Here is a 20,573-nt window from a genome sequence, read left to right as displayed (position 1 = left end):
TGAAGTGAATGAGGCTTTTAGAGCTATCATGAATTGCCTTTGGCTATACAGAAACGCACAGACCTGCATTTGAGCCCAGGTCTGTCCAAATTCAATGCTTGTGCTCCCTAATGTAGCTGCTCACCTCCCTCTTTCTTTAGACTCTGTTGCCTCCTCTCTCCGGAGAAAAGGAAGAGTGAGTGAGAGTCGATTTCTAAATCTATTAGTTGCTCATTTACACCCTCTTAAATGGTTTTCATTAATTTTCATAAATGACAGCACTAAGCAGAAATCTGAAGAATCTCGATGTGTGTTTTGTCTTCTTCACTGTCTCAGGAAACCAGCCAGTGATTCTTTTTTTCAATCTTACAAACAAAAACCCCAAAAAACTAAAATATGATCCATCTACAATACTTTCCTACAGGATCATAATGTAGCTCCCAATGATGCCCCCGCTTGGCAGGATTTTAACACCAATTCCAAAAATGTCAAGGAATGTCATTGGTTTGAATTTACATAATTGATAGAGTAGGGTATTGATTCAGGTTAGTAAACCCGAAGCCTTGAACCTGAGATGTGAGTTAATTGGGGTTAAATGGTGTCATCTCTTGACGGAGAAAAATGTTTTAGCCTGGTTCTGTTGGATTCTGCAAATTATTGCCGCCTTCCCAGTCCCCATTCGAATAAGAGAGACTTCTCTTCTGGAATTGCTGAGTGTGGAGTCAAACTGAATGTAACATAACAGGCTCTTTAATTAAAAAAGTGAGAGTAAAGCAACTTGACCTTCAACTTTAAAGGTGAGTTTTCCGGAATAAAGTACAAATACTAGATAAAGTTGCTGTGAAATTAAAGGTGTGTCTTTAGGGAGGGGAAGAGGAAAGAGTGACTAGTGTATGATAAAGGCTGACTTATTTTTAACGCACAGTATAAACATTCCAGTGAGTGACTCTCCATGTGTCATGATGCTTGAATTCTGTTCAACATTGCCTATCTGCTGAGCCTGACACTGTGCTGGGCAACTGGCACAGAAGCTGACAATGCTGAGCTAGACCTCTATGATTACTTGAAGGGTTCCAAGACTAATAAAATACGGAGATGTAAAGGAAGCAATCACAGTAGGGCAGCATGCTATGGGGGCACAGCTGCAGTTATGGCCCACTCTGCTTGGGCAGGTGGAGTTAGACTGCTCGCATGGGAAGGAGCCCAATCCGGGGACCTTTGAATGTGGAAGATTGAAGTTACCCAGAATTTGAGGAGCCTAGGATACCATGTCAGAGGTGTTTGCATGGGTGAGCACAGCTAGTGTTGGAACTCACCAGAGATTCAGCATGACTGGAATAGAGAGAAACGCGATCTCACAGCACCTTGTCCTTTTACTTCCTAGCCTTTGTCAAAGTTGCAACTCGTTCATTCATCATGATTTTTTGTTTGTTTGTTTGTTTGTTAGATGGAGTTTCACTCTTATGGCCCAGGCTGGAGTGCAATGGCGTGATCTCAGCTCACCATAACCTCTGCCTCCCGGGTTCAAGTGATTCTCCTACCTCAGCCTCCTGAGTAGCTGCGATTACAGGCATGTGCCACTATGCCCAGCTAATTTTGTATTTTTAGTAGAGATGGAGTTTCTCCGTCTCTAACTCCTGACCTCAGGTAATATGCCTGCCTCGGCCTCCCAAAGTGCTAGGACTACAGTCATGAGCCACCACACCTGGCTCATTGTGATTGTCTTTAACAACACCCTCATTAGGCTGAAAGCTCCATGAGGACTGGAATTCTAATAGGCTTGTCCACTACTTCTTCTCAGTAGCTCAAACAGTGACTGGCAGATTTTAAACAGCCAGTATCAGTGGATCGAATAAGTAAATGAATGTGTATACAGGCATGTCACGACACGAGATCAGAATCAGGCCATTATCATATCATAGAGAGCCTTGAATGCCACTATATAGGTGCTCAAGAGATAGTTATTGAATAAATGAACAAATGAATGAATGAAAATCTAAAAGAACACTAAAACTGCTCTGGAAACCATGAAATCTACAGTGAGAGGGAGATTTTGAAGGATCCTACAGAGGGCATTGACATGGTTTATTTTAGCAAAGAATCACTTATTAGGTGCTTGTGATGTCGGTTATTTGAGGACAAATGAAATATAACCCTATTTGATGAAGATTATAATCCAGGAAGTAAAGGGATTTACTTTATACCTTTAAATATTTTGGACACTTCTCTACATGGAAATATCTAGATATTTTTTCATTCAATGCAATGAAAAACAGGATTTGTACTGAAAATAATTATTTTTACCATCATATGTATATTTTCTAATGGTACAAACCATAGTGAGAAACAGCTACAATTCCTCTATATTAGGGACCAGAAACTATGGCAGGAGGGGCAAATCCAGCCCACTGCTCATTCGTGTATAACTGAGCTAAAAATATTTTTCATATTTAAAAATTATTTTTCAAAATCAAAAAAAGAATAAGATTTTATGTCATGTGAAAAGCATGTAAAATTCAAATTTCAGTGTCCACAAATAAAGTTTTATTGGAACACAGCTATGCCTGTTCCTTTTTGTATTATCTGTGGCTGCTTTCTTGTTATGGAGCAGAGTTGCTAGTAACTACAATTTGGCCCACAAAGCCTACAGTAATTACCATCTGGCCCTTTACAGAAAAAGTTTGCTGACCCCTGCTCTAGATTCACAGTAATTTTTAGTGGCACGATTTGTGCCAGTATACATTTTGGTGACCTTCCCTTAAAGGAGTTCCTTTTCCTGAATCAGTGGTTCCCTGCAAATTAGAATGTAACCACATTTGGGGAATTTCATTTCCTACTTCTCAAAATGAATGCCTTGCAAATGATGATTGATTACACCTTTGATTAGGAAGTAAGGGGACATACTGCTTAGTATGAAATGCAAAGCTATTTAGGTCAGGGCAGCATAGTTGAAATAACAGCAGCTAGGATCAGGAAGCCCATAGTTCACCCTGCAAGCTTGCGCAGCTCACATCCGTATCAGGACCAAAGCCCCCTTATTTGTCCAACTACAGGGCCGAGAAAGCAGTCTTTAAGATTTTTTTTTTCCCCTGGGGCTAAAAGTCTGTACTTCAGAAAAGTCACTGTGCTCAGAGCTCTACCTACTCCTAGTAGATATACATTTTACAAAGAAAACACTCATTGACCACTAGATACCTTTGATTATTTACCCATGTGTGGAGTTAATAAGAACTGCATGGGAATGAAGCACAGGCTGGAATTTCAAATCTTCAGGAAGCACGGGAACAATTAGAATTCTGTAGTTCATCTCGTAGCTTTGGGAGGCATTTTGTCTTTTTATCTGGAGGTGGCTGGGGAAAGAAACGTACTTACAACATTGTGGAAGGAAACAGTCAATTTTAAAAGAGGAAGTATGGTTGCAACCTGTAGTTACAACATCTTCACCCCATGCCAATTTCTCTATGCTTTAAAAATTGCAATCTCTTTCCTGCTTAGTCCCATGATTATTCTACCTTAGAGTTTCCTGGCAGAATACTGGCAGCTGATAACCAGGGCAGGATTCAAACAGCAAAAGTGACCAGTGAGCACTCCTATGTGGTTTATCTGGGCCCCTAAGTGATCGCTCATTGTTCTCCCTTTTTAGGCCAGATTGTGGGTGGGAACATTAGAAAGGAGCTTGCAAAATATCAATGCTTAAGTGACTGTTCCAGTTGTTAAATCATAATACAGCGTGATTTCACTGAAATGAAGTAATTACAGGAGGAAAGAAGAAAAGTCAAATGATATAAAAACAGGTCTTTTTGGATTGTCTAAGTACTAATGCGCTCTCTGATGCATATGCATTTCTCATTTCTGAAGCACTCACCGCACAAAAGGTTCCACTCTGTTAAGAGTGGAGGTTCGTGTTATTTTGGCTCAAGCTCTTATCCCCAAATTTGGGCAAAGATAGCTGCACTTACAAGCCCTCAAACATTTCTCGAAGAGGCTGTAATTATTCTAAATCAACACATCTCCTGTTTTAATATTTTCATCTGAAATATACAATTCAATCTCCCTGCCCTCCAGCCTTTACATTTAGCAAACAGCATCCTTGTTCAAATCTTGGCCCTCCTCTGTCCCAACTGTGTGATCTTGAACAAATTGCTTCAAGTTTTCAATCCTCAGTTTCTGCATCTTTTTAAAGAAGGATAATAATAGAATACACTTCATATGGCTTTTGTTACCTTAAATATAGATGAAAAGCACTTCCTAGTGCCTGGCACACAGTAAGCACTTACCAGATATGAGCTATTATTCTCTGCCCTTTGGGTTCCGATGTTACTAGTCTGGGAATCTGTCCTTGCTTCCTGAGGGCTGGTAAGGAGGCTTACCCTATTACCCTCTCCAGGCTTTTCTTTCTCCTACCATTATTTTCACTGTTGCATCATTATCTAGCTACTTCCCTCTTTTCTAAACACTGGGTTTCTCCAGGGTTGTAAACCTGTCTGATTCATTTCTCCATCTCTGGCTTCCTTCTCACACAGATACATAGCTTTGGCCAAGAAGTGTGGTTTTGAAGAGGTAAGTATATAAAAGCAGTATGCATTTTGAAGCAACACAATCATGGAAATTACTTGTCTATGGAAACCTGCTGCTCTAAGAATAATAAAGAGAAAAATCCAAAACCTTAGCAAGGAATCTGTATAGCTCCTCCCTTGACTTTCAGCCTCTTCTTAGAACATGTCTACTCTCTGTATTCCCAGCCACAACAGAAATTTTTCGGGACCCCTGGCCACAGGATCTTTGCAAGTGCTGCTCCTGCTGTTTGGGTCTACCACACTTACCTTTCAGTTCACAGCTCAAGTCTTGCTTCCTTGGAGAGCCTTATCTCACCCCTCAGTCTAAGTAATGTCTGCTTGCTACATGCTCTCATAGAAATATGTTTCTTCCTATTTGAGCTCTAATTTCAGTTTTAATTAATTATTTAGTTTTGTGATTATTTTATTAATGTCTATCATTCCTCAAGAGATTGAAAATTCCATGGAAGCAGGAATTATGTCTGTTTTTTGCTGTTTCACATCCTCAGGGTTATGAATAATGCCTAACACGTAGTATGCACTCAGTAAATATTTGTTAAAAATTAATGAATGAAGAGCCAGCATCTTGTATTTCAGAAATGGATATGAAACAATTTTAGTTGCTTGACAAGGCATTAAAATTTTTTATTCAGTTAGTCTAACCAATGGCAGGCTTTCTACATGTTTACCAAGAGACAGGGCTTCACCTGCCTCACCATGCCAGGCTTATTTAAGAAGCTGTATTGCACCGTTCCTGCCAATACTGGGTGAGACATAAACTGACAATGATCAAAGATGGATTAAACTCCCCTAGGTGAGAAGTATAGGCTAATGGAGGACTGGTTCTTAAGCTGCCCACATGGCCCTATGCTTACTTTATCATTTTTTAAAAGCTTTTGACCACTTTTTTGTGGGCTCCCCTGACATGTCTGGGGTATCAGTTTAACTCCATTTGTGTCTTTCTGGTCATAGCCATGATTCCTCCACAGACGATTCTGTTCTGTTTTCCCTCCCATACCCACTCCACTCTTTAGCCCAAACTGTATCTGTTACCTGATTTCAAAGAATATTCCACCTAGGAGAGACCCAGCTCCTGCAGACTTCCTCTGGACACTTTTGGCAGTCATTGTTCCCAGCTGATTCTGCAACAGATGAAGGACGGAGGATAGAATCATGAATAGCAACATCTTAATTGCTGATTGGGTAAGGAACTCAAGGTTTCAGGTGATGGTGGGAGAGGAGAAGCAAGATGTGCTCTCATGCCTTCTTCACCAGTTTACCTGATGTGGTTGAAAGACACCTACACCAATAATCCTTAAAGATCACTCTTCTAAGCTCAGGTATATGATCTGGAAGCTAATTACAGGTATGAGTCCTGCTGTGATTCATTGGATGATCTGAATATTGGTGTCCCCTCAAAAGTCATACATTGAAAGCCTAACCCCTTAGGTGATGATATTAGGAGGTGGGACATTTGGATGGTGATTATATGATGAGGGTGGTGCCTGAATGACTTGATTACTGTCTTTATAAAAGAGGCCGAAGAGAGTCCTCATTTTCCCTTCTACCATGTGAGAATGCAGCTGGGAGTCTCTGTCTATGCACCAGGCAGTGGGCCCTCACCAGATACTAAATCTGCCAGTGCCTTAATCTTGAACTCCCCAGTCTCCACAACTGTAAGAAATAAATCTCTGTTGTTTATAAGCTACTCAGTTTATAGCATTTTGTTATCTAGCAGCCAAAACAGTCTAGACTTGCAGCCCAGGTCATCTTCCTACATCCCCTCACTCACAGCATACAGTGTCTCAATTTGCAATAGTCTTTTTATCTTTGGTTTCAACATACCCATTTTAAATGAACTGGTCTACGTTCTTAGCTTTTTTGAAATTATGTAACTTTTAACTCATTTCATAAAAAAAGTTCCTTCCATCCCTACTCAGCCATTCCTGATTCTTCCACACTCTTACTTTCATGTTCAATTTATGTGCATTTTATTTATCCCTAGAAAGCTTTTGATACCTTCAATGACCTGATCTATTTTTCTTCATTCCATTCCACAGTCTTGGTTCAAACTGTCATCATTTTATTCGCTGCAAAAAAATAGTTAATTAGTAGGCATTTTTTCCCATTCTACCACCCAAGAGGCTGACAGTGTCATCTTAAAACAGAACAAAACAAAGACTATACTTATTAAATTGTAATTTCAAGCAATGGGCATCTTCCAATTTCTCTCTCTTCACCTGCCTCATCCCGTGCCCTGAACCTACATAAAACTTTCCACCAATACCTTCTACAACTCCAGACCTTTGAAAGTACTGCTAACTCCTGATGAGATCCAGCAGCCTTTGGTCTAGTAGAAAATATCCTTTTACCTGCCCTTTAAGAATCAGATTGGCCAAATGCAGCGGCTCACACTTGTAATCCCAGCACTTTGGGAGGCTGAGGCGGATGGATCGCTTGAGCCCAGGAGTTCAAGACAAGCCTAGGCGACATGGCAAAACCTCATCTCTACTAAAAATACTAAAAATTAGCCATGAGTGATGGCACATGCCTATAGTTCCGGCTCCTCAGGGGGCTAAGATGGGAGAGTCACCTGAGCCTAAAAAGTTGAGGCTGCAGTGAGCCATGATTATGCCACTGCACTCCAGCCTGGGTGACTGGAGTGAGACCCTGTCTAAAAATAATAATAATAAGATTTTAAAAATCATATTTTCTCTGAAGCCATTTTTAACTTTCCAGAAAGAACCAGTTATCACACCTTCTGCAAAACCATAACTCTATACGTAAAGCAGAAATAAATACTTTAAAACACAATGGGATTTCAAAAAGTTCATGGAAAAATGGAATTAAAAGTTACAAAATAAAGACATAAACTTTATTTCTCAACATAAGCTCCACTAGGTGTAAGACACTTTTATAAGCCACAATAATAGCCATTCGGAGCATCCCTAAAAAAATTGAGAGCCCTGGGAATTTAACCACCTCAATGCAATCTTTTTTATATTATTAACTGAAGAAAAATTGACACCCTTTACAGATTTTCTTAGAATTAGGAAACAAAAAAAAAAAAAAACAAAGTCAGAAAGAGTCAGATCAGGACTGTAAAGTGGATGCCCAATGATTTTCTACAGAAACTATTGATAAATTTCCCTGGTTTGATGAGAGAATGAGCAAGAGCATTGCCATGGTTGTGAAGGATGCTTTGGTGAAGATTTCCTGGGCATTTTTCTGCTAAAGCTTTGGCTAATTTTCTCAAAACACACTCATAAGAAACCCTTTGGCCCTCTGGAAAGTCACCAAGCAAAATGTCTTGAGCATCCCCAAAACTGTTGACACAATCTTTGTTCTTGGCTGGTCCATTTTTGCTTTGACTGGACAACTTCCACCTCTTGGTAGCTGTATTATTCCATTTTCATACTGCTATGAAGAAATACTGAGAAATAGAAAAAGAGGTTTAATGGACTCACAGTTCCACATGGCTGGGGAGGCCACATAATCATGGTGGAAGGTGAAGGAGGAGCAAAGGCATGTCTTACATGGTTGCAGGCAAGAGAACATGTGCAGGGGAACTGCACTTTCTAAAACCATCAGATCTCATGAGACTTATTCACGATTACGAGAACAAGACAGGAAAAACCCACCCCTATGATTCAGTTACCTCCCACTGGGTCTCCCCCCATGACACATGTGAATTATGGGAGCTACAATTCAAGGTGAGATTTGAGTGGGGACACAGGCAAACCATATCAGTAGCCTTTGCTTTAATCGTGCCTTGTCTTCAGTTATTGTACTGGTAAAGCCATGCTTCATCTTCTATTACATTTATTTGAAGAAATGCTTCAGGCTCTTAATCCCACTTGTTAAAAATTTCCACCGAAAGCTGAGCTCTTTTCTGTAGCTGATCTGGGTATAACACTTTTGCCACCTATTGATAGAGTGAAAAGTTTGTTTAACTTTGATTTTTCATTCAGAATTGTGTAAGCTGAACTAATTGAGATGTCTAGGTATTGGCTATTTTTTATACTGTAATTGCCAGTCCTCTTCAATTAGAGCATAAACAAGATGAAGTTTTTCCTCCAAAATTGATGTGGCTGGTCTGCCACTGTGGGCTTCATCTTCAACATCATCTTTTACTCTTGTACCCATTTGCAAACTGCTTATTTCTTTGGGGCACTGTCTCCCATAATTTTTTTTTTTTTTTTTTTTTTTTTTTTTTTTTTTTTTTTGAGACCGAGTCTTACTCTGTCAACCCGGCTGTAGTGCAGTGGTGTGATCTCCGCTTACTGCAAGCTCCGCCTCCTGGGTTCATGCCATTCTCCTGCCTCAGGCTCCCGAGTAGCTGGGACCACAGGCACCTGCCACCAGGCCCGGCTAATTTTTTGTATTTTTCGTAGAGACAGGGTTTCACCGTGGTAGCCAAGACAGTCTTGACCTCCTAACCTCGTGATCCACCCACCTCGTCCTCCCAAAGTGCTAGGATTACAGGCATGAGCCACCGCATGCGGCCTCCATAAACTTTTTTTAAACATCAATGATTTGACCATTGTTCCACTCAAACTTTACCATAAATTTGATGTTCATTCTTGCTTCAATTTTAGCAGAATTCATGTTACTGAGAGAGGTGCTCCTTTCAAACTGATGTCTTGCCCTTCTTAGTGCCTCAAACTAGATGCCCTTCAGACATGTTATAACAAGTTAGTATGAGTTTTTTTTGGTGCAAACATCTTTTAAATCAATGCATAGTTTTTTTGTAATATGCATTTTCTATGAAATTTTTGAGGTCCCCTCATAATTATCTCATGGCATCTTTCTATCTTAATGAACTAGGAGGTTTGTGAGTGTGAGACCTATGACTTACAGTCCAAATGTTCCCTTTGTGATTAGTACAACACCTGGCACATTATAAGCATTATAATATTTTCAGAGAATAAAGAGTTTAGCTTAAAAATATATCTTTTTTCCTTTGATAACAAGCATTTACTCCAAAAAAGAAATGTGTTCCCTCCTGACATTGAAATGGTGTTTTGTTGAAGCAGCAGCCAGTTGAGAAGTACGAAAAGTAGGTAACATCTTCATTTTGATGTGTGTATGTCTGTAGTAAATTGTCATTTATGATGATCAGAAAGAAAGGGAGGATAAGGATATTTTAAGACAGACTACAAAAATAACCTAGATTGTGATTCTGCCATTTTAATTTTATCTCAGTTCTGATAAATATTTCTCCTTAACATGCTTGCCCTCCTAAAGAGTGCTGATAAGCCCTCCAAACAGATCCCCCCCACTCCTTGCATTTCTAAGCCTTTGATTTAGGTTCTTAGTAAATGCTAAATGATAAGAATAATCCTCAATGATGTTTGTGAGTTTTTGGAAATACTCTTTTCATCTAATTTTCCTTTTCATAGGCTTAATCTATATTAGCATTCCAGTGCTTCTCTTTAAGTATGATCTTTATTTATTTCAAGAATTCAAGTCATTCCAATTTTCTGTGAACATTTTTTGAGTGCCTACTGTACCCCAGGCTTTAAATTGAGTGCTAGTTATTCTGTAATACATAAGACAGTGTGTCTAAGCTTAAGAGGTTCCAAGTCTGAGCCAAAGATTTAAAGGAATAAGGTCTTAGTAACAGTTGTATTAAAGCAAATATGTTTAACCTAAGGGAACGATTAGACTGACTGTTGGGAAAGTGGATGGCAGAGTTGACTTCAAAAAGTGATGGCTTTTGAGCTGGGCTTTGAGGGCTGAATAGGAGTTTGCCATTACACAGAATAAGAAGCAAATAAAAAGATTTAATAATGTGTTTATAAACTAATATCACAATTGATTTTAATCAAGTCCAGAGAATGGATATTACAGAGTAGGGAGGAGAGATAGGGGGATGATGTGATTTGAAAAAACTTTCCCCTTTTGACATCTTTGCTGTGATTTCATTGTCTTTGAGGCCACGGGAAATGATACTTTGTGAGGGCTGCTTTGATGTGTATGAATTATTCATCATTAAGAAGCCAGGCAGCTGACACTACTCTTTTTTAACGCTATTGAGTGTATTATGGCCCCCCTGGAAAAGCAGCGTGTTTTTTTACTCCTCTCTACCCTGTGTGAGGGTTATCCGCATGTGTAGGAAGGTCTTGGTCAGCTTCTTTCTGATTGGTGCAAATGAGAGGACATTTTGAGCCTTCCTGTCCTGTTGTTTTTTTTCTCCAGTCTTTTTTTAGGATGAAAACTGTTTATCATTGGAGACACAGGCACACATACACACACCCAAGCTGCCTGAGTGTGTGGGTTGCTTGCTTTATTAAAAACCCAGAGTCTAGTCAGACGGAAAGACACGACCACCTAGTCCATTAGTGTTCTTGCTCTGACACAGGCAGCATGACCTGGGAGCAGCAGAGCTAACGGGATGTCTCATTAAAACAGCTTTCGTCAGAGTGTTTTCCCCACCGTTTAACATTCTCCTGTGCATTGTGCAGGTTGTAGTGTGAGGAGCCAGCTGTCTCTTCTCAGGACACAACAATGTAGGCAATAGAAAGACTTCAATGAGCGCTGAGGACCTACTGTGTGACAGAATTACCCAGCTCTCTCAATATTGCCACTAAAGCCACCATGAATTGTTATTTTGCACACATGCTAATAGTATGAGTCAAAGCTAACATTTGTACTTGTTGACTGGGTCTCATTGTTCTATAAATGCTTATATAGGTAGATTATATCATTTACCCTAAAAATTCTATGATATATGCATTATTACTATTCCCATATCACAAATGAAAAAAGCAAGACTAAAACAGATTATGTTACTTGCTCAAAGTTAAGAACAAGTTTACTTGATAAAACCATACTCAGTGTGTTTGCTCTTTGTACAATATCATTATACTTCTAATCTGGTGTTTTATCCCTACAGTAGGCTAAGCAGCAGAGAATAAACTCAACAACAGGAAAAATGCTTGGGTTGGTGGTTGTGATTGTCATTGTTATGATTAAAACCAGCAATTGCTGAGGTCTTGCTATATGCCATGCCTTGAACTAATTAGTTAATTTACATATCTCATTTAATTCTGTTTTCAGCCCCATGAAGTAGGTTCTCTATCTGTTCCTATTTCACAGATGTAGAAATAGAGGCTTAAACTAGTTAAATACGAATGTCAGCCTACTTTGATTCCAAATCTGTATGACTTTAAATCAGAAGGAAGAAATGATGGTGGCTTGGGCTAGGGTAATACACTGACAGAAATGAACAATTTTGAAAGATGTCTGTGATTTATGATTGATAAAACTTGGCTACTTATTGTTGAAATGTAATTCAATTTAATAGCTTTATATTGGGTAAACCTACTGGTATGAGATATTATGCTAAGCTCTAAGTATATCCAGGTAATTATCGCACAATCTCTATCTTATGATTCTAATTAACAAGAAGATCAATGAACATGTGAATTTTATTATACATGCGTCTACCTATATGTAAATATGATACATGAACAAAAACAGTTATCCACTGATTTATTTTAATTCATGAAATATGCAAATAAGAAGAAGAACAAACACTTGGCATTTGCTTGTGTGATACCTATGCATTCGTTTTTAAAATCTTCTTAGAAGTTTGATGTGATAGGTGTTACTATCATTCCCATATTACAGATAATGGAAACAGAGACATAGGGAAGATGAGTAACTTCTGTGAGTTCCTAGAGCTAGCCATAGTCTCTGAAAACAAAATGAGGAAACAATTACTTCCACCTGGCTGGGGAAGTGTGAGTTATGGTCTGGAATAAATCCTACAGAGAAATAAAATTTGAAACAGGGGAAAGTAGAAACAATCTCCAAGGAAAAATCAGATAAGTACTGAAAACAATTGATAATTTACACAATAAAAGTGCAAGTTGTCTCTCAGCATATGGCAAACTCTTGGACTCATGCAAGTTAACATTGTCTTGTTTTGAATTCTAATTGCACAACTTACTGAGCCTTCATTTCATGTGAAAAAGTGTGTTTGAATACCTATCTGATAGGGTTGTGATGAGACTTAGAAGTGATAAAGCAGGTAGCAGCCCCAGCATAGCCTGTTTGGGACATAGTAAATGCTCAATAAGTGTGCAATCAGTTAATCAATCAATCAATCAATGTGGAAGATACTGTAATGGGCCACCCTTTTGTGAAGTTGTGGTGGTCTCAGCAACTAGGAGTGCCATCTGCAAATGACTTTCAACTCTCGCCCCTGCAGGGATTCTCTCATGTTGTGGGTCTCAAGATCGTGATCCTTACTGGGACAACCCACAGTCAAGAATTGATCACTGTAGGGGTATAAGGTTTTGGCCATTGACTCTGGTTCAGAACAACTCTGATGTACCATTCTAACTGCATGATTCTCTTTGGGGTCAGCCAAGTCTGTCTTGCCTGCATCACATCTTGAATTTTTTGAAATCTTACTTACTTTCTCTTACTTCCACAGGTGTTGATTCTAAGGATACCCCCAATAAACATCTTTCGTGCTAAAGCCCATTCCAGAATTTACTTCCCAGCTATCTTTGATGTTCATATTGTCAGAGGTGGTGGCCACTGAAATAGGCAAAGACATGGAGCATATCTTGGGTCCAGGTTAGTGTCTTAGGATGTGTGACAAGTGCCAGCTTGCTGAGAGACAGCTTTAATATGATGTTGTTTTAAAAGGGGCTTGCATTTTTCCTATGCCAGCCAACAGGACCCTTCACTTAAAATGATAATTGTTAATAAAATCGCTACTCATCCATTTTATAGGTAAAGGAGGTGGGTGCACACAAGTGAAAAGATGTTGCTGAAGTCACGTGGCTTCAAGCAGTAGAGCTGACTGTCCTCTAGTCCAGTTGTCCCTACAGGATGAAAGCTTCTCTCCATTACAGAGCATGTATATATTTTTTTCTTTGTCTGAAGTTATCTAGAGCTGCATCAGATTTGCCACCTCTTCGCACAAAAATAATGGTGTCTACCTTACAGGACCTTGGGAGTCCAGAGGAAGGTCTTTTTACCATCAGCATTCTCTACTGTGTTCAAGGACTGTCAGCCAAAGATGGCCAGGTAAGTGATGGAGCTTTAAAAGGTTAATTACCATTAATCGTTGTGAAAAGCTGGCTTATTATCCATTCATAAATTCAGAATAAATTTATTTTCCTGACAAGCAAAATGTCCCATTTGCCCTGTGGGCCTGGTTCCCATTTTGAAAAATATATATATTTTTTTTAGATTATGGTCTTTCTATGAACTGCTGTCTTTTCCAACACACCATGTGGGGAAAAGCTTAATTAAATTCATAAAGTTGGTTAAGTTATTCCACATTTATCAAAAACCTTTAGGATTACACATATATGAGTATCTGTGCAGACTCAGATGTATAGTTACATATCTATGAATAGAGACACACAGAGGTTGTTAACCAACACCTTTAAAGTGTGTTCTACAGGTGACTCACAGGTGAATCTTACTTTAAAACTTCTACAAGACGTTTCGTGTAGTATATATTTTTTAATTTAATTTTTTAAAGTCTTTTTTTAAAAATTTATTATTATTATACTTTAAGTTTTAGGGTACATGTGCACAATGTGCAGGTTAGTTACATATGTATACATGTGCCATGCTGGTGCACTGCACCCACTAACTCGTCATCTAGCATTAGGTATATCTCCCAATGCTATCCCTCCCCCCACCCCACAACAGTCCCCAGAGTGCGATGTTCCCCTTCCTGTGTCCATGTGATCTCATTGTTCAGTTCCCACCTGTGAGTGAGAGTATGCAGTGTTTGGTTTTTTGTTCTTGCGATAGTTTGCTGAGAATGATGATTTCCAATTTCATCCATGTCCCTACAAAGGACATGAACTCATCATTTTTTATGGCTGCATAGTATTCCATGGTGTATATGTGCCACGTTTTCTTAATCCAGCCTATCATTGTTGGACATTTGGGTTGGTTCCAAGTCTTTGCTATTGTGAATAATGCCGCAATAAACATACGTGTGCATGTGTCTTTATAGCAGCATGATTTATAGTCCTTTGGGTATATACCCAGTAATGGGATGGCTGGGTCCAATGGTATTTCTAGTTCTAGATCCCTGAGGAATCGCCACACTGACTTCCACAATGGTTGAACTAGTTTACAGTCCCACCAACAGTGTAAAAGTGTTCCTATTTCTCCACATCCTCTCCAGCACCTGTTGTTTCCTGACTTTTTAATGATTGCCATTCTAACTGGTGTGAGATGGTATCTCATTGTGGTTTTGATTTGCATTTCTCTGATGGCCAGTGATGGTGAGCATTTTTTCATGTGTTTTTTGGCTGCATTAATGTCTTCTTTTGAGAAGTGTCTGTTCATGTCCTTTGCCCACTTTTTGATGGGGTTGTTTGTTTTTTTCTTGTAAATTTGTTTGAGTTCATTGTAGATTCTGGATATTAGCCCTTTGTCAGATGAGTAGGTTGTGAAAATTTTCTCCCATTTTGTAGGTTGCCTGTTCACTCTGATGGTAGTTTCTTTTGCTGTGCAGAAGCTCTTGAGTTTAATTAGATCCCATTTGTCAATTTTGGCTTTGGTTGCCATTGCTTTTGGTGTTTTAGACATGAAGTCCTTGCCCATGCCTATGTCCTGAATGGTAATGCCTAGGTTTTCTTCTAGGGTTTTTATGGTTTTAGGTCTAACATTTAAGTCTTTAATCCATCTTGAATTGATTTTTGTATAAGGTGTAAGAAAGGGATCCAGTTTCAGCTTTCTACATATGGCTAGCCAGTTTTCCCAGCACCATTTATTAAATAGGGAATCCTTTCCCCATTGCTTGTTTTTCTCAGGTTTGTCAAAGATAAGATAGTTGTAGATATACAGTGTTATTTCTGAGGGCTCTGTTCTGTTCCATTGATCTATATCTCTGTTTTGGTAACAGTACCATGCTGTTTTGGTTACTGTAGCCTTGTAGTATAGTTTGAAGTCAGGTAGTGTGATGCCTCCAGCTTTGTTCTTTTGGTTTAGGATTGACTTGGCGATGCGGGCTCTTTTTTGGTTCCATATGAACTTGAAAGTAGTTTTTTCCAATTCTGTGAAGAAAGTCATTGGTAGCTTGATGGGGATGGCAATGAATCTGTACATTACCTTGGGCAGTATGGCCATTTTCACGACATTGATTCTTCCTACCCATGAGCATGGAATGTTCTTCCATTTGTTTGTATCCTCTTTTATTTCATTGAGCAGTGTTTTGTAGTTCTCCTTGAAGAGGTCCTTCACATCCCTTGTAAGTTGGATTCCTAGGTATTTTATTCTCTTTGAAGCAATTGTGAATGGGAGTTCACTCATGATTTGGCTCTCTGTTTGTCTGTTGTTGGTGTATAAGAATGCTTGTGATTTTTGTACATTGGTTTTGTATCCTGAGACTTTGCTGAAGTTGCTTATCAGCTTAAGGAGATTTTGGGCTGAGACACTGGGGTTTTCTAGATATACAATCATGTCATCTGCAAATAGGGACAATTTGACTTCCTCTTTTCCTAATTGAATACCCTTTATTTCCTTCTCCTGCCTAAGTGCCCTGGCCAGAACTTCCAACACTATGTTGAATAGGAGTGGTGAGAGAGGGCATCCCTGTCTTGTGCCAGTTTTCAAAGGGAATGCTTCCAGTTTTTGCTCATTCAGTATGATATTGGCTGTGGGTTTGTCATAGATAGCTCTTATTATTTTGAGATACGTCCCATCAATACCTAATTTATTGAGAGTTTTTAGCATGAAGGGTTGTTGAATTTTGTCAAAGGCCATTTCTGCATCTATTGAGATAGTCATGTGGTTTTTGTCTTTGGTTCTGTTTATATGCTGGATTACATTTATTGATTTGCGTATATTGAACCAGCCTTGCATCCCAGGGATGAAGCCCACTTGATCATGGTGGATAAGCTTTTTGATGTGCTGCTGGATTCGGTTTGCTAGTATTTTATTGAGGATTTTTGCATCAGTGTTCATCAAGGAAGGATATTGGCCTAAAATTCTCTTTTTTGGTTGTGTCTCTGCCCAGCTTTGGTATCAGAATGATGCTGGCCTCATAAAATGAGTTAGGGAGGATGCCCTCTTTTTCTATTGATTGGAATAGTTTCAGGAGGAATGGTACCAGTTCCTCCTTGTACCTCTGGTAGAATTCGGCTGTGAATCCATCTGGTCCTGGACTCTTTTTGGTTGGTAAGCTATTGATTATTGCCACAATTTCAGCTCCTGTTATTGGTCTATTCAGACATTCAAATTCTGCCTGGTTTAGTCTTGGGAGAGTGTATGTGTCGAGGAATTTATCCATTTCTTCTAGATTTTCTAGTTTATTTGCATAGAGGTGTTTGTAGTATTCTCTGATGGTAGTTTGTATTTCTGTGGGATCGGTGGTGATATCCCCTTTATCATTTTTTATTGCGTCTATTTGATTCTTCTCTCTTTTTTCTTTATTAGTCTTGCTAGCAGTCTATCAATTTTGTTGATCCTTTCAAAAAACCAGCTCCTGGATTCATTAATTTTTTGAAGGGTTTTTTGTGTCTCTATTTCCTTCAGTTCTGCTCTGATTTTAGTTATTTCTTGCCTTCTGCTAGCTTTTGAATGTGTTTGCTCTTGCTTTTCTAGTTCTTTTAATTATGTTAGGGTGTCAATTTTGGATCTTTCCTGCTTTCTCTTGTGGGCATTTAGTGCTATAAATTTCCCTCTACACACTGCTTTGAATGTGTCCCAGAGATTCTGGTATGTTGTGTCTTTGTTCTCGTTGGTTTCAAAGAACATCTTATTTCTGCCTTCATTTCGTTATGTACCCAGTAGTCATTCAGGAGCAGGTTGTTCAGTTTCCATGTAGTTGAGCAGTTTTGAGTGAGATTCTTAATCCTGAGTTCTAGTTTGATTGCACTGTGGTCTGAGAGATAGTTTGTTATAATTTCTGATCTTTTACATTTGCTGAGGAGAGCTTTACTTCCAAGTATGTGGTCAATTTTGGAATTGGTGTGGTGTAGTGCTGAAAAAAATGTATACTCTGTTGATTTGGGGTGGCGAGTTCTGTAGATGTCTATTAGGTCTGCTTGGTGCAGAGCTGAGTTCAATTCCTGGATATCCTTGTTAACTTTCTGTCTTATGTTGACAGTGGGGTGTTAAAGTCTCCCATTATTAATGTGTGGGAGTCTAAGTCTCTTTGTAGGTCACTCAGGACTTGCTTTATGAATCTGGGTGCTCCTGTATTGGGTGCATATATATTTAGGATAGTTAGCTCTTCTTGTTGAATTGATCCCTTTACCATTATGTAATGGCCTTCTTTGTCTCTTTGATCTTTGTTGGTTTAAAGTCTGTTTTATCAGAGACTAGGATTGCAACCCCTGCCTTTTTTTGTTTTCCATTTGCTTGGTAGATCTTCCTCCATCCTTTTATTTTGAGCCTATGTGTGTCTCTGCACGTGAGACAGTTTTGCTGAATACAGCACACTGATGGGTCTTGACTCTTTATCCAATTTGCCAGTCTGTGCCTTTTAATTGGAGCATTTAGTCCATTTACATTTAAAGTTAGTTAATATTGTTATGTGTGAATTTGATCCTGTCATTATGATGTTAGCTGGTGATTTTGCTCGTTAGTTGATGCAGTTTCTTCCTAGTCTCGATGGTCTTTACATTTTGGCATGATTTTGCAGCGGCTGGTATTGGTTGTTCCTTTCCATGTTTAGCGCTTCCTTCAGGAGCTCTTTTAGGGCAGGCCTGGTGGTGACAAAATCTCTCAGCATTTGCTTGTCTGTAAAGTATTTTATTTCTCCTTCACTTATGAAGCTTAGTTTGGCTGGATATGAAATTCTAGGTTGAAAATTCTTTTCTTTAAGAATGTTGAATATTGGTCCCCACTCTCTTCTGGCTTGTAGAGTTTCTGCCGAGAGATCCGCTGTTAGTCTGATGGGCTTCCCTTTGTGGGTAACCCGACGTTTCTCTCTGGCTGCCCTTAACATTTTTTCCTTCATTTCCACTTTGGTGAATCTGACAATTATGTGTCTCGGAGTTGCTCTTCTCGAGGAGTATCTTTGTGGCGTTCTCTGTATTTCCTGAATCTGAACGTTGGCCTGCCTTGCTAGATTGGGGAAGTTCTCCTGGATAATATCCTGCAGAGTGTTTTCCAACTTGGTTCCATTCTCCCCATCACTTTCAGGTACACCAATCAGATGTAGATTTGGTCTTTTCACATAGTCCCATATTTCTTGGAGGCTTTGCTCATTTCTTTTTATTCTTTTTTCTCTAAACTTCCCTTCTCGCTTCCTTTCATTCACTTCATCTTCCATCACTGATACCCTTTCTTCCAGTTGATTGCATCGGCTCCTGAGGCTTCTGCATTCTTCACATAGTTCTCGAGCCTTGGTTTTCAGCTCCATCAGCTCCTTTAAGCACTTCTCTGTATTGGTTATTCTAGTTATACAGTCTTCTAAACTTTTTTCAAAGTTTTCAACTTCCTTGACTTTGGTTTGAATTTCCTCCCGTAGTTCGGAGTAATTTGATCATCTGAAGACTTCTTCTCTCAGCTCATCAAAGTAAGTCATTCTCCAGCCAGCTTTGTTCCGTTGCTAGTGAGGAACTGCATTCCTTTGGAGGAGGAGAGACGCTCTGCGTTTTAGAGTTTCCAGTTTTTCTGCTCTGTTTTTTCCCCATCGTTGTGGTTTTATCTACTTTTGGTCTTTGATGATGGTGATGTACAGATGGGTTTTTGGTGTGGATGTCCTTTCTGTTTGTTAGTTTTCCTTCTAACAGACAGGACCCTCAGCTGCAGGTCTGTTGGAGTACCTGGCCATGTGAGGTGTCAGTCTGCCCCTGCTAGGGGGTGCCTCCCAGTTAGGCTGCTCAGGGGTCAGGGACCCACTTGAGGAGGCAGTCTGCCCATTCTCAGATCTCCAGCTGCGTGCTGGGAGAACCACTGCTCTCTTCAAAGCTGTCAGACAGGGACATTTAAGTCTGCAGAGGTTACTGCTGTCTTTTTGTTTGTCTGTGCCCTGCCCCCAGAGGTGGAGCCTACAGAGGCAGGCAGGCCTCCTTGAGCTGTGGTGGGCTCCACCCAGTTCGAGCTTCCTGGCTGCTTTGTTTACCTAAGCAAGCCTGGGCAATGGTGGGCGCCCCTCCCCCAGCCTCACTGCCCCCTTGCAGTTTGATCTCAGATTGCTGTGCTAGCAATCAGCGAGACTCTGTGGGCATAGGACCCTCCAAGCCAGGTGCGGGATATAATCTCCTGGTGCGCCATTTTTAAGCCCGTCGGAAAAGCGCAGTATTCGGGTGGGAGTGACCCAATTTTCCAGGTGCTGTCTGTCACCCCTATCTTTGACTAGGAAAGGGAACTCCCTGACCCCTTGTGCTTCCCGAGTGAGGCAATGCCTCGCCCTGCTTCGGCGTGCACACCCACTGACCTGCGCCCACTGTCTGGCACTCCCTAGTGAGATGAACCCGGTACCTCAGATGGAAATGCAGAAATCACCCATCTTCTGAGTCGCTCACTCTGGGAGCTGTAGACTGGAGCTCTTCCTATTCGGCCATCTTTGTGTATTATATTTTAATAAACACAAAGCTTAAGCATTCAAGGTTGCAACCTGCAAAACTCAATCTAGCCCAACTCTAGGTTGCAGTTCAGGTATTATTAAAGCTATCTCTATCCTTCATTATCCTTTAGAATGTATTTATTAATTGCTTGCATTTTCATGAATGAAACTATGAGGCAAAATAAGGTGATCTAAAATATTAAAAGTAATAAGAATAAATAATATCTGCCATTTTACCATTCTATTTATGTGTCAGGTTCTCTACTGTGATGGTGAATTTTATGTGTCAATTTGACTGGACCATGGGATGCCCAGGTACTTGGTAAAACATTTCTCTGAGGATGTCTCTGGGTGAGATTAACATTTAAATTGGTAGACTGAGTAAAGCATATTGCCCTCCCTAATGTGAGTGGACTTCATCCAATCTATTTGAGGCCTGAAGAGAGCAGCTGATTCCTTATAATTAATCTATTTTTATATATGTATACATTCCAGTGATTTTGTCTCTTTGGTGAATCCTGACTACTACT

General features: G+C 39.7%; 2 long non-coding RNA genes across 2 annotated transcripts in view; one reads left to right on the top strand and one right to left on the bottom strand.

The window, feature by feature from the left end:
- The window catches only part of LOC129137353 (uncharacterized), a 441,478-nt gene extending 428,356 nt beyond the window's left edge, over positions 1-13,122 (top strand). Inside the window, exon 4 of the long non-coding RNA XR_008539825.1 lies at positions 12,982-13,122. This is a non-coding gene — a long non-coding RNA (uncharacterized LOC129137353). The remainder of the gene's footprint in view (positions 1-12,981) is intronic.
- Positions 3,247-20,573, bottom strand: part of LOC107968869 (uncharacterized) — a 142,903-nt gene continuing 125,576 nt past the window's right edge. Inside the window, exons 2-3 of the long non-coding RNA XR_001710389.3 lie at positions 5,589-5,677; positions 3,247-3,329 (exon numbers count right to left, since the gene is read on the bottom strand). This is a non-coding gene — a long non-coding RNA (uncharacterized LOC107968869). The remainder of the gene's footprint in view (positions 3,330-5,588; positions 5,678-20,573) is intronic.

Source organism: Pan troglodytes, chromosome 18 (genome assembly GCF_028858775.2).
Source record: "Pan troglodytes isolate AG18354 chromosome 18, NHGRI_mPanTro3-v2.0_pri, whole genome shotgun sequence".
NCBI classification, from domain to species: Eukaryota; Metazoa; Chordata; class Mammalia; order Primates; family Hominidae; genus Pan; species Pan troglodytes.
Note: the sequence above shows the minus strand (reverse complement) of the source record. Positions and strands in the feature narration are given on the sequence as shown.